This window comes from Triturus cristatus, chromosome 4_1 (genome assembly GCF_964204655.1).
Source record: "Triturus cristatus chromosome 4_1, aTriCri1.1, whole genome shotgun sequence".
In the NCBI taxonomy this organism is placed as follows: Eukaryota; Metazoa; Chordata; class Amphibia; order Caudata; family Salamandridae; genus Triturus; species Triturus cristatus.
In genome coordinates, this window is record NC_140585.1 from 1,077,576,292 (window position 1) to 1,077,590,715 (window position 14,424).

Genomic DNA, 14,424 nt, shown 5'->3' on the forward strand with positions numbered 1-14,424 from the left:
TGTGGCCATGTCCACTCGTCAGCCGGTGGACTGTGTGCATGCAGACCAGGTCTGGCAGTGCCTCAACCCCCCCTTCCGTAGATGAAGACCGGTCCATGTGTCAATCTGTGCACGAGTCCATCCGTGCTGCAGGCACAGACCTAACCACACACCCAGTATACCCACCCACCGTGTCGGTAAGAACCCTGTCACAAATGCTTCAGTCCCCTACCTGCAACATCAAATTGCCTTGCCAAAACACCATTTGGCCACGTACAGTGCAACACGTAAGGCGCCTCTGCATGGCTCGCTACGCCCGCACACCACACTGCTGACTGTGTACCCAAATAGATGCATCAACTAAGATTGTGTCTCACACATGCGTAAAGCCCTGACAGCTGTGGCCAAGGGACATAGCCATGCACAAGTGCACTGTGAGAGGAATGCAGGACAGATCCAACTACCCAGAGGAAGAGTGCCAAATCAGAAATGCATGCAACATGGATGCCACATGTGACACTGTCAACATTGTCTCTCTCACACACAGGTCAACGTCGACGAACACCCCCCAACACTGGGGGGGAAGTCACACAGGACCAGGCTCCGCGGGATGATGACCCCACCGCCAGCGATGACTCTCACCACTCCGTGGATGACCCAGACCAACCTGGCCCCTCTGGTGTCCAACCACCTGCAGCACCTGCGTCAGGTACAACTGTGCCAACCACCACCCCCATTCCTGCCACATCCCAGGAGACGTCCAGGAGCCCTGCCCGCACACGACCACCCAGCCAGTCTGCCCAGGAGGGACACGGTCCTCCGGGCACCCAGGAGGAGGCAGGCGGCAACGCAGATGCCATCCCTCAGGGGTCCCGGAGACCCGATGCACCCACAACGGCAGGCCAGGTGCACGTGGGCAGGGGTGGCGGGAGTGGAGGACGGCGGAGGCGCGAACCTGACCAGGCAGCTCAGGACCCGGTAGTGTCCCAGGTCAGCAACATCCTGGATACATACCGGCGTGACACCAGGGGCATGGACCAGATTGCGTCCACCCTCAATGACATCAAGGGGACCCTCCAGGAGATGAAGACCCTGCAGTCCCAGCAACATGCCTGTCAACTGCAACACCAAGGAAGGATGGAGGATAGACAGGCTGAGCTCGTGGCGGTGCAAACCCAAATGACCGGTGTACTCCGTCGGATTGCCGACAACATGGGCAACCCTCCCTGTGGCACCAGGCGAAGGCCATTACCAGACACAGGGAGGGATCAGGAGGAGGAGGATTCATCCGACGGAGCGTCACAGACATCGTCACGGACTGCTTCCGAGGGTCCCCGCAGGAAGGTGGGTCGTCCACGAAAAAGACTGTGAGAGTCAGCAGAACATCACCATCTCCCAGGTCACCTGGCCTGGCACCTGGCCCTCTGGCCCAATAGCAGCACATGACATTGTCTGCCACATGGACTTGCTGGTCACTGTCTGACCTATGTTGACGAAGACTGTGGCATGGACTCTGACATTTTGCTACGACAAGGATACCAACTCCCCCAGTGAACTTTGGATTCTACACTCCCGCTGTGCACCTCTTGTCATCCCCACAAACCCGTACCCCACCACAAATAAATTAATCACACTTACAAGATGATGCCGTGATTCTACATTATTACAATACATGTGTGTGTCGTACAGTCAAAGCATGCCTGATCTCAGAATTAACTCCAACCATCCAAACCGTGGGGTCGCAGTCTTGCCCAGGACACACATGGGTCCCAATGTCTCATCTGATACAGACATGGAGTACCAAACTCACCTGTGCTGGGCCCAACCAGCTGAGTGGTTCCCGCACAACTGTGGCTACAGACACATTCAGGGGAGCAACAGTCATGCGCAGAGGTCAGGGATCATGTGGAGTGACCTGGCTTGCCGCTCCCAGGTATGTCTAGACATGTGTCCCTACAATGTGCAGCATGCTTGCGTCAGGCGGATGTTGAGAATGGTGGCTAGGCCAAGGTTGGATGCATGGAGATGCCAGAATGCAGTTTAGGATCACTGTGCCACATGGTTGTGTTGGGGTTGTGGGCTGCATCATGAGTGTGGGCGTGGATCTAGAAGGTCATCCTGCAGCTGGCTGTGAAACATTCCCCCCATCCCGTTAGGACGTTGATGTGGCCTGGTTGCCCGACGCAGTAGCAGAGCTGTGCAGATGCACTCCGGATATGGACAAGTACCATGGGAGTCGTGAGGCACATGTCCGTAGACTGCAGGGTAGGATTCTACACAGATGTTGTAGTTTCCCTGGGGGATGGTCTCTCTTGCCTTGAGGTGGATGGAACTGTGCATCTTGTGCATAATACAGTTCCCACTCCCTGACAAACCCCTAGCATCTTGTCACTCTACACATAGACACATATGCACCACCTATGAAAACTATGCCAGACCTGCGGCACGCACAGTGGCAACAGGGCACCATTGACAGGGAAGAGGCACCTTGGAGACAGAGGGACAAATTTATTAGTCATGTGTGTTGGAATGACAATGATACTCTGTCAACACATACACAGGTCATGTGGATGTACATGTGGGAGCAACACTGGCACCCCCCATTGCAACACAGATGCTGGCATCCCATTGACCTGGCACACAAGTGACGGATAACAGCTAAACACCCCCTGCTGCCACGGAGAGGCCGCTATACACCATTGAGGCCCTGATGGGGCAATCACACACCATGTCAACCCGGTGCAACCTGTATGTTTCCGAGGCCAGTGTTACACACAATGATGGCCTCATCACAATCCCCAATCCCCTGCCACATGACAGTCACCAAGTCTGAGCATGGCTCCAGGTGAAGCCTGCCCCATGTCATGTTCCCCATGTAGGATCACCATGTATGCAAATGGAACACACATGAACCGGAGAAGTGCACACAGACTACAAACAATTCACACACCCAAAACGACGTGAGGCATCCCTTACCCTGAGGAGATTTCAACACTTGCCCGTGCATGTGACGCTGAATCAGCACATGTCGCTGTGTTCATGAGGAGTAGCAGGAGCACAACAATGCCACCAGCAGACAGCATGCACATGGACCTGTGGAAGAGAGACACACAAGGATTCAGCACAAAGGAGCACATCCGCAAGCATGTACTTAACACGTATCATGTTGTTAACATGACAGGTGACAATGATGACCCTCAGACAACATCCTTCCATTGCGCCATCACTTGAGTGACACTTCAATACACACCACTGACTCACTTGGCAGACATGCAGATGGACACACACATTGCAACACATGCCACACACGGCCCAATGCGTGCACACTCAGACACTGGAACTCACCACTAAGCAAAGAAGTTGCGTATGAGCCGACTCCGCATGTCCTCCACAGCCTCCTCCTCCTCCACATCACTTGCCCCGTCACCAAGCCCTTCATCCTCCACGGGTGGATGGTCCTGGTCATCTTGATCCAGTATGAGTGGAACAGCTTCCTCCACTGCCATGTTGTGCAGCATGCAGCAGACGATGATGATCTTGCACACCTTCACCGGGGCATATGGGAGTGCTCCGCCGGTCTTGTGGAGGCACCGGAATCGGCTCTTCAGAAGTCCAAACGTCCTCTCAATGACTCTCCTGGTCCGCCCATGTGCGTTGTTGTAGAGGTGCTCGGCAGCCGTGCTGGGGTTGCGGACAGGCGTCATCAGCCATGGCATGTTGGGATAGCCAGCGTCCCCTACAAGGAAACATCATGGACAGAAGTGTGTCAGCACAGGCAGTGAGATTGGAAGATGACGCCAAACACTGAACTGCCAGAGTCTACCCACCAACAATACATGCTCGCTCGTTCCGCAGCTGCAGCATCATTTCTGGCACCCTGCTACGCCTCATGATGAAGGCATCGTGTGCTGATCCTGGAAAGCGAACACAGACATGTGAAATCACCATGTTGGACAGACACACCACAAGGGCATTAATGGAGTGATAATGTTTGCGATTCCTATACACCACCTCCTGTGCCTGTGGTGGTACCAACGCAACATGTGTCCCATCTATGGACCCAATGACATGGGGCATCCCTCCCAGGGCATAGAACTCACGCTTGACATCTGTCAACTGCTCACGATTTGGGAATTTAATGTACTCATCCAGGTGAACCAACATGGCCTCTAAGAAATCATGCAGAACACGGCTGAACATCGTCTGGGACATGCCCCCGACATCAGCAATGGTATGTTGGAACGTACCCGTGGCAAGGAAATGTAGGGCTGCCATCACCTTCAACTTGGGTGTCAGTGCACTTGGATACCTGTGGCGCGGGAGGAGTTGTGCTTCCAGCCGGCCAGTCAACTCATCAATCAACCGTTGGCTGAATCTGTAGCGGCGTATACAGTCCCGTTCATGCAGGGCAGCAATGTCTGGCATACGTCGAGGGAGAGGCGGAGCCCTGCAGTGAAATGGAAGGAACACCTAAGAGTGAGCACTGTACAACAACATCGTCAATGCACTGAGCACATGTTACACAGCCAATACACATATGCCACGTTGTGAGTCAGGTCTGTGCCACAGTTCCTGGACACGAACGCCAGTCAGGTTACACTCCTACCAAGGGACAGCCACTAACGGAGGGGGGCAAGATCACGATGACATGGCATGAGACTAGCTGTGGGCCAGTGTAAGTGAACATGCACACGCATCACAGGATTCACAGACATCCACACATGTGCAGAGGTAGTATGCGTATGGTACAGACAGGTAGTTGGATGCGATATGCACTGGTCACATGTCATAGGAATAGGACAGGCCACACACATTGCCTTTGAGGAGTACATGTCGAGACAGAACATACATAGGGAGCATGTGGATATGTACTTGTGTTGATACTCCGTGTAGTTGGATACATACACACCTCATGGCAAATCACATATGTGGGCTGGTGTGCGGAACAGTGTGCCATGCCCATCGACACACAGACACATGTTGGCAGCAGCAACTGCTGACACATTGAATCACACACCTACAGCAAAATCATGGAAAGACATGCCACACACATGACATGGTTGCAGCATGCAACGCAGCCATACACGTGTCATATGTAATATTCCGTGTACCTGGCATCAGGGGACAGGTGCGGGTGTCCGTGACTGGGACATGCAAGTGACTCATGGCTCCACTAGTGTGTACGACATGCACACATGTCAAAGGAGTGCAGGGGATGTGTGGTACAATGCGCACCATCACACACGACATGTGTACACAGCTCATCGTACATGTGCTTTGCCCACACCTCAGGGGTAAAGTGCCACATCACATCCTGACACACCTGTGTCACACACAGGTGGTATTGCACAGACAATGCATTGGTGTCCACCCTTGGCAATACCTGTCCGCTCCATTCCTGTCTGTGTGCCGCCTGTCACCACTGACAGTTGTTATACGCACCGTACATACGCTCGGAGCGCGTGTATAGGGTCCCTGGGCCAATATTGCCGCTGGCGTATGCGTACGCCACAGTAGTACGGACTGTACACGCGCTTGTACGGTCCGGATCACAATATGGGCGCTGGCGTATGCGTACGCCACAGTAGTACGGACTGTACACGCGCTTGTACGGTCCGGATCACAATATGGGCGCTGGCGTATGCGTACGCCACAGTAGTACGGACTGTACACGCGCTTGTACGGTCCGGATCACAATATGGGCGCTGGCGTATGCGTACGCCACAGTAGTACGGACTGTACACGCGCTTGTACGGTCCGGATCACAATATGTGCGCTGGCGTATGCGTACGCCACAGTAGTACGGACTGTACACGCGCTTGTACGGTCCGGATCACAATATGGGCGCTGGCGTATGCGTACGCCACAGTAGTACGGACTGTACACGCGCTTGTACGGTCCGTACTACTGTGGCGTACGCATACGCCAGCGCCCATATTGTGATCCGGACCGTACAAGCGCGTGTACAGTCCGTACTACTGTGGCGTACGCATACGCCAGCGCCCATATTGTGATCCGGACCGTACAAGCGCGTGTACAGTCCGTACTACTGTGGCGTACGCATACGCCAGCGCCCATATTGTGATCCGGACCGTACAAGCGCGTGTACAGTCCGTACTACTGTGGCGTACGCATACGCCAGCGCCCATATTGTGATCCGGACCGTACAAGCGCATGTACGGTCGGTATCACTGCTTGTGGGGTGCCCTAGGGCGTGGAACGCACCGTACCTGTGTGTAAATGTATGAAAACACATAGGGGACACATGAGGGACAAGTATAAGGGCCTAAATGCCTGATGGTTGCCATGGAGACTGAGTTAAATTTTTGAATTTGAGCACCAGGTGCACAGCAGAAGTCAGTTTGAAAGAATCTACATTGTTGCAATGTGGATGTTGACTTGACATCATTATCAAAACTGAAACCATGCAAAGCCACACACTGGGGTAGGTTTGAAGGGATTGGATGAAACGTAGGATGCTAATGTGACTGACCAATCAATCTGTACTCCTATACATGAACAGGCCAGCCAGGCATATATAAGGCAGCCAGGTCCCATGAGAGAGCACTTGCCTGCACATCCATTCATCCATGACCACTGCTGCTGATAGTGATTCCTCTGGCACCATGTCCAGGACTGTGGAGAGGTCACAGCCATTCACCCAGGAGGAGAACCTTGCCCTGATAGATGTGATCCTCCCACAGTTCCAGAGCCTGTATGGTCGACCAGGGGTTCAGGTGAGTGCAGACTCCACTAGCTTAGACTGTGCCCCTTTTGTGTGACAGTGACTTCTGGCATTGTGTCCATGTGTGACAGACATGCACTGTTGTTTGGAGTGGGTCCCAGGGTGTGGAAGGCCTCATGTCACCCATGCAGAGCATGCTGTGTTTCCTGTGTGCACTCCTCACTTGCATAGTGCCTACTGTGACAATGAATGCAAGGTGCATGCCACATTCTGCCTGCATACTCCTCCTGGGGATGTTGTTTCCACAGTCCTGATGTGATCCTGTGTTCCCCCCAGTGTGACAGGTGTCAGTACCCATGGATGTGTGTTTGTTCAGTGTACCTGTGCTGTGAGTGTCCAAAGGCCGTGTTCGTCCCCTGCACATTGGTGTGTGTGTTAGTCCCCTGTCATGTGGGTGAGTGCATATGGGGAGTGTTGCACACAAGCAGCATGAGGGATGGATATGGCCTGGCCATCGGATGTGAGCAGGGAGCAGTGCTGTGTGCATGCCGTGCTGAGCCAGCCCCACACCTGTGACACCCCCGTCTACTGGCACATGGGCAGAGTGAGGTGTGTACCCGCAGTTGGCAATGCCATGTGATTGTCCTGTACCTGTGTGTGTCTGTGTACTCTGCTGAGGTAGCATCAGTGTGCTGGGGCAGGTGACTGCTGTGAGGTGCTGTACATAATCCTGGTGTAGCCTGTGAGGCACAGTGTGATCCCTGGTCAGTGAGTGTGTGGTACCCCTCATGCCACCCGTGTGCTTCCACTGGCACGTAGTGCATTTGGCCTTCCACAGTGGATAATGTCCCTATGACAAAGGTGCAATTAGTTGCATGCATACCATGGCCTGTTCATAATGAGGATTGTTCTATATGTGTGTCTCTGTGTCTTTGCTCATGTGGATTAATGTATTCTCTCTTTTGCATCCTCACAGGTAGGCGCCATTGCCAAGGGGGAGATCTGGAGGGAAGCCGTCAGTGCCGTGAGGGGTACAGAGGGTCGGAGGCGGAGCCTGTCTCAGGTGAGGAAACGCTGGCAGGACATCCGGTGCTGGACGAGGAGGATTGCACGGCTCCTGCTGGGGGACTCACCTGAGAGCCGTAAGAACCGTGGCCGCCGTCGTCTGACCCACATCCAGAAGCGTGTGCTGGCGGTGGTCTTCCCCGATATGGACAGGCGCCTACAGGAGAGGCAGCAGCAGGAAGGGGGTAGGTACATGTGTGTCAGTTGTGTGTCCCCAGCCAATGTAAGTGTGCAGTTGCATGGATACACTGCCAGGGTTTGATTGTGCAGTGCGTCAACTTCTCCACAAAGTAGCACAGTGCTGTTCTCACTCCCTCCCTTCCCCTCCTTGCAATGTGTTCCCTGGTCTGTCGCCACTCTTGCACAAGGTTATTTATGCAGGCAGTTCATGCAGGTGCCCTATGCTATCAGCATCATGTGTGGGGGTGATGTGCCACAGGTATGGGGACCTTGCGTGTGCCATGGCCAATTTCAGTCATTGTGGTGTCCATGTCACTTGGCACTGATTGTGAATCACGACATAGGGGTGTGTCTCCAAAATGTACAGCCTTCCAGCATGCATGTCCAATTGTGTGCCCTCTGACATGATGTGCCTGAGTGGGAGGCCTGCTAAGTGCAGGGACGGTTGCTTAATTTGCAGTCATGTCCATCCTGGACCATGGAGGAGTGTGGGCACTACTGTGCCCTGGGGCACCTCTTCCTAGGTATCATGTGCGTCATCCAACAATATGGCCATTCACTGTGTCTTTGCCATGGGTTGCGTAGGGTGGCATTGTACCCTGGGCTCAACTGTTAGGACCTACAGGTTGCTACATGTGTCCACTGTACAGGGGGACCCATTTTGCTTGTGCATACTCACAGTGGGCATTACCTGTGTGTGTTGTTGAGACAATCTGATGATGTTTGCCTGTCAATGATGTGTGGACATGGCCACCAGGGGCTGTGTGTTTACAGTCATGAATTAGTGGAGGCCATGTGTTTCCATCCCAGAGTAAGAGGTGTACATACTTTCTCCGTCTCAATGAGATTGTCTCAGGTGTGGGTGGTTTGTGCGTACAAGGCCTACATGTCAGAAGCTTCATCCTCCTTGCTGGGTTTAGCCTGTGTGTGATGTTTGACTGGACATACGCTCAAGGTGCAGTGACCCTGTCATGTGTGGCCTGGTTTCATGTATTGCCTTTGCAGCATGCGGCAAGAGTAAATGGATATGATTCATGCTCATCCCTTTTTGACGACGCAGTGTGGTGCAGGTGCTGTGCACATTTGTCCCCAGAGGCTGACTCCTCTCTAAAATTTCAGGTGCAGTGATTTGCTGTTGTGTCATGATCTCCATTGTGTCTCAGTGGCATGGTGGGTAGAAAAACTGTGTGTTCCATGGCCTACATGTGTACATTGTTTTGTAGGTGTTACTCCTGTTGCTTTTCAGGCTATGCAATGTGACCTATGTATATTTGACTCATGTGACATAAGTGTACAGGTGTCTGATTTTCTCCTGTCTCTTCACCTTGCCCACAGCATCGCCGGGGGACACGGAAGGAGACACTAGCACGGACCGGGAGGAGAGATTGAGCACCAGTACCAGCAGTGCTGTCCTGTCTGGCACATGGAGTGGCACGGAGGCCGAAGGGAGTGAGGCGGAGGACCTGTTGACTGCCAACACAGACTATGACGCAGACGGGTCCGAGGCTGAGCTCCCAGAGGTGGCGGAGTCTGCCCCCCCAGCTGATGGCAGCCCTCCACATCCCCCCGCCACCTCAGGTTCCATCACCGGCCTCCCACATGCTCGTGGCCCTTCCCTCCGTGCTCGGTCCCCACATGTCTCCTTCCTGCCAGGCACCGCACCCCCTGCCCCTGTCACCACTGCTGCGGTGAGTGCGGAGTCTGTGGACATCCTGAGGCAGTTGCAGGTTGGTCAGACTGCGATGCTAAATGTCCTCCATGCCCACACCCAGGTGCTGACCCAGATGGAGGCATACATGGAGGGCATGTCGGCTGCGCAGTCTGACCAACGGCAGTTGCTGAGGTCCATAGACTCCACACTGACTGCAGCACTGGATCTCCTGCAGCGCTGCGTAACACCCCCTACCCCTGCCCCATCCACAATTCCCACTCCCGTGCCTGTCCCACGCACATCCAGACGTCAGCGTGCACGCACCCCAACAGACACAGGCACCACACCACCAGGGAAGTCGAAGCGCACACCTCCTGTCACGCACACACAGGGTGAGGAAGGCACACCCACTGGGTCGGGGGGGAAACGTAGAACACGCAGCCACAGTGGGAGTCCGCATTCCACACAACCCACTCCCTCCAAATCCACTCCCCTTAGCTCTCCTGGCCAACAGTCAGTGACAGCATCATCCACTGCGAGTGTGCCCCCCAGCCCCAGGATGACACCACCCCGCAAGCGGTGGAGGCGGGACCCGGCCAGGGGAGTTGAGTCCCCCACCCTGTCCACACCCTCCCCCAGTGGCGCTGCGACCCATCCCTTTGCCCCCCCCCCCTCCTTGGGGCCTGTGGTTGGATTGGGTACGGGGGAGTCGCTGGGGGAACTTGCCGACGTGTGCAGCGCCATTCTGTCCTCCACCTTTGGCGCTGGCACCCCCCCTGTGGCAGATTCATCCCTCCCTGCACCCACAACACCTACCCTTTCCCCTCCTGTCCCTGCGGTGCCTGTTTCCACCCTCCCCCCTGATGCCCCCTCTTCTGTGGATGAAATGGACTTGTGAACTGTGCAGGCAAGCTAGGGGACACACGTCCCGATGTGTACCCCCCCCCCGGACATTGCTGCTGGGCTGGCCCATGGCCCTTGTACATAGTGGACATTTTCTCTGATATATTTTCCTGCTGAATAAAGCCTTTTCTTTTTGTTTTGCACACTGATGCTTTCCTGGACTTGCTGTTGGTGCTGGTGCTCCCTGCGTTGGGGTGGTGATAATGTGTTAGGGGTCTGTGAAATGTTGGAGTGTGCTGCTCATGGGGTGTACCCTGCCATCTGCGTGCCATCACAAAGGTCTCTGCAAATGGTATTTGGTCATGTTTGCTCTCACTGTATGGTGACATTGTCCCAAGGTGTGTTCCGTCCTCTGTGGCCCAGGCCATTTTTCCTGCAGGGTGTCTCCCAAATGCTGTGCTGTGCTGTGTCTACATTTCCTGGATGTGTGAGGGTTGCCTTTCAATATAGCCATGCTGGCTCAGCGATGGCTCCGCCTGCATCTGGGGTATCACCCTTGTAGGTCACTGAACTTGTTGATGGGGTATATTGTCCGATGTCTGGGCACTGCTGGGAGTGATAGGTACACACCCCTCCTGTGTCTGGGCACTGCTGGGAGTGATAGGCACACACCCCTCCTGTGTCTGGGCACTGCTGGGAGGACCCTGCACCCACCCCTCCTGTGTCTGGGCACTGCTGGGAGGACCCTGCACCCACCCCTCCTGTGTCTGGGCACTGCTGGGGGTGTTTTGCACACCCCATTCTTATAGCAGGTTCGGTGCGTACATGCACGGGTGGGGGTTTGGTGCGTACATACACGGGTGGGGGTTCGGTCCGTACATACACGGGTGGGGGTTCGGGGCGTACATACTCTGCTGGGGTGGGGGTTCGGTGCGTACATACACGGGTGGTGGTTCGGTGCGTACATACACGGCTGGGGTGGGGGTTTGGTGCGTACATACACGGCTGGTGTGGTGGTTTGGTGCGTACATACACGGGTGGGGGTTCGGTCCGTACATACACGGGTGGGGGTTCGGGGCGTACATACTCTGCTGGGGTGGGGGTTCGGTGCGTACATACACGGGTGGTGGTTCGGTGCGTACATACACGGCTGGGGTGGGGGTTTGGTGCGTACATACACGGCTGGTGTGGTGGTTTGGTGCGTACATACACGGGTGGGCGTTTGGTGCGTACATACACGGGTGGTGGTTTGGTGCGTACATACACGGCTGGGGTGGTGGTTTGGTGCGTACATACACGGGTGGGGGTTTGGTGCGTACATACACGGCTGGGGTGGGGGTTCGGTCCGTACATACACGGGTGGGGGTTCGGGGCGTACATACTCTGCTGGGGTGGGGGTTCGGTCCGTACATACACGGGTGGTGGTTCGGTGCGTACATACACGGCTGGGGTGGGTGTTAGGTGCGTACATACACGGGTGGGGGTTTGGTGCGTACATACACGGCTGGGGTGGGTGTTAGGTGCGTACATACACGGGTGGGGGTTTGGTGCGTACATACACGGCTGGTGGTTCGGTGCGTACATACACGGCTGGGGGGGGGTTCGGTCCGTACATACACGGGTGGTGGTTCGGTGCGTACATACACGGCTGGGGGGGGGTTCGGTGCGTACATACACGGGTGGTGGTTCGGTGCGTACATACACGGCTGGGGTGGGGGTTTGGTGCGTACATACACGGCTGGTGTGGTGGTTTGGTGCGTACATACACGGGTGGGCGTTTGGTGCGTACATACACGGGTGGTGGTTTGGTGCGTACATACACGGCTGGGGTGGTGGTTTGGTGCGTACATACACGGGTGGTGGTTTGGTGCGTACATACACGGCTGGGGTGGGGGTTCGGTCCGTACATACACGGGTGGGGGTTCGGGGCGTACATACTCTGCTGGGGTGGGGGTTCGGTCCGTACATACACGGGTGGTGGTTCGGTGCGTACATACACGGCTGGGGTGGGTGTTAGGTGCGTACATACACGGGTGGGGGTTTGGTGCGTACATACACGGCTGGGGGGGGTTCGGGGGCGTACATACACGGGTGGTGGTTCGGTGCGTACATACACGGGTGGTGGTTCGGTGCGTACATACACGGCTGGGGTGGGGGTTTGGTGCGTACATACACGGCTGGTGGTTCGGTGCGTACATACACGGCTGGGGTGGGGGTTTGGTGCGTACATACACGGCTGGTGGTTCGGTGCGTACATACACGGCTGGGGGGGGGTTCGGGGGCGTACATACACGGGTGGTGGTTTGGTGCGTACATACACGGCTGGGGTGGGGGTTCGGTCCGTACATACACGGGTGGGGGTTCGGGGCGTACATACTCTGCTGGGGTGGGGGTTCGGTCCGTACATACACGGGTGGGGGTTCGGGGCGTACATACTCTGCTGGGGTGGGTGTTAGGTGCGTACATACACGGGTGGGTGTTTGGTGCGTACATACACGGGTGGTGGTTCGGTGCGTACATACACGGCTGGGGTGGGGGTTTGGTGCGTACATACACGGCTGGTGTGGTGGTTTGGTGCGTACATACACGGGTGGGCGTTTGGTGCGTACATACACGGGTGGTGGTTTGGTGCGTACATACACGGCTGGGGTGGGGGTTCGGTCCGTACATACACGGGTGGGGGTTCGGGGCGTACATACTCTGCTGGGGTGGGGGTTCGGTCCGTACATACACGGGTGGGGGTTCGGGGCGTACATACTCTGCTGGGGTGTGTGTTAGGTGCGTACATACACGGGTGGGGGTTTGGTGCGTACATACACGGCTGGTGGTTCGGTGCGTACATACACGGCTGGGGGGGGTTAGGGGGCGTACATACACGGGTGGTGGTTTGGTGCGTACATACACGGCTGGGGTGGGGGTTCGGTCCGTACATACACGGGTGGGGGTTCGGGGCGTACATACTCTGCTGGGGTGGGGGTTCGGGGGCGTACATACACGGGTGGTGGTTCGGTGCGTACATACACGGGTGGTGGTTCGGTGCGTACATACACGGCTGGGGTGGGGGTTTGGTGCGTACATACACGGCTGGTGTGGTGGTTTGGTGCGTACATACACGGGTGGGGGTTTGGTGCGTACATACACGGCTGGGGGTTCGGGGCGTACATACCAGGGTGGGGTGGGGGTTCGGGGCGTACATGCACGGGTGGCGCTTGGGTGCGTACATACACGGGTGGGGGTTCGGGGCGTACATACCAGGGTGGGGTGGGGGTTCGGGGCGTACATACACGGGTGGCGCTTGGGTGCGTACATACACGGGTGGCGGTTCGGGGCGTACATACACGGGTGGGGGTTCGGGGCGTACATACACGAGTGGGGGTTCGGGGCGTACATGCACGGGTGGGGGTACGGGCCGTACTTCCACGGGTGGGGGTACGGTCCGTACATACCCCTGCCCACGCTCTGCGTGCCTGGGTACGGGCCGTACCCATGCCTTTGGTGTGTGGGTACGGTGCGTCCCACCATTGTTGCGGGCCGTGGGGTCCGCACCGTACACAGGCCTTGGGGGCGTGGCTACGGGTCGTACCACGCGTACCCCTACATGACCCCAGCAATGCTGGTACGAGCTGTACCAAGGCCTTTCTGACGTGGGTACGGGCCGTACCGCTATTGTTGGAGTGACGTAGGGGGACGCGTGGTACGTTCCGTACCCACGCTCTTGCGGCCTGGGTAGGGTACGTACCGGTTCGCGTGACCATCCACTTCCGTTGTGGCGGACGCTTGCGTTGCTGGCCTTGCCCCCACCCCCTGGAAGTGACCAGGCCCTGATGGTCAGGTATGTCCAGGCCATGTGTGATTTGGTACCATGTGTTGGTGTTGTGTGTCCTGCCCCTGCCCCCCCCTTTGCCCCTGGTTGTTGTGCTGACCTTCTGCGGCGTCTGCGTCGGTTCCTGTACGCCAGGTGGACTGCTAGGAGGGCAGGGATGGCACGTAGGTTCGGGTCCATGTCTGTTCGTCGCGTCCA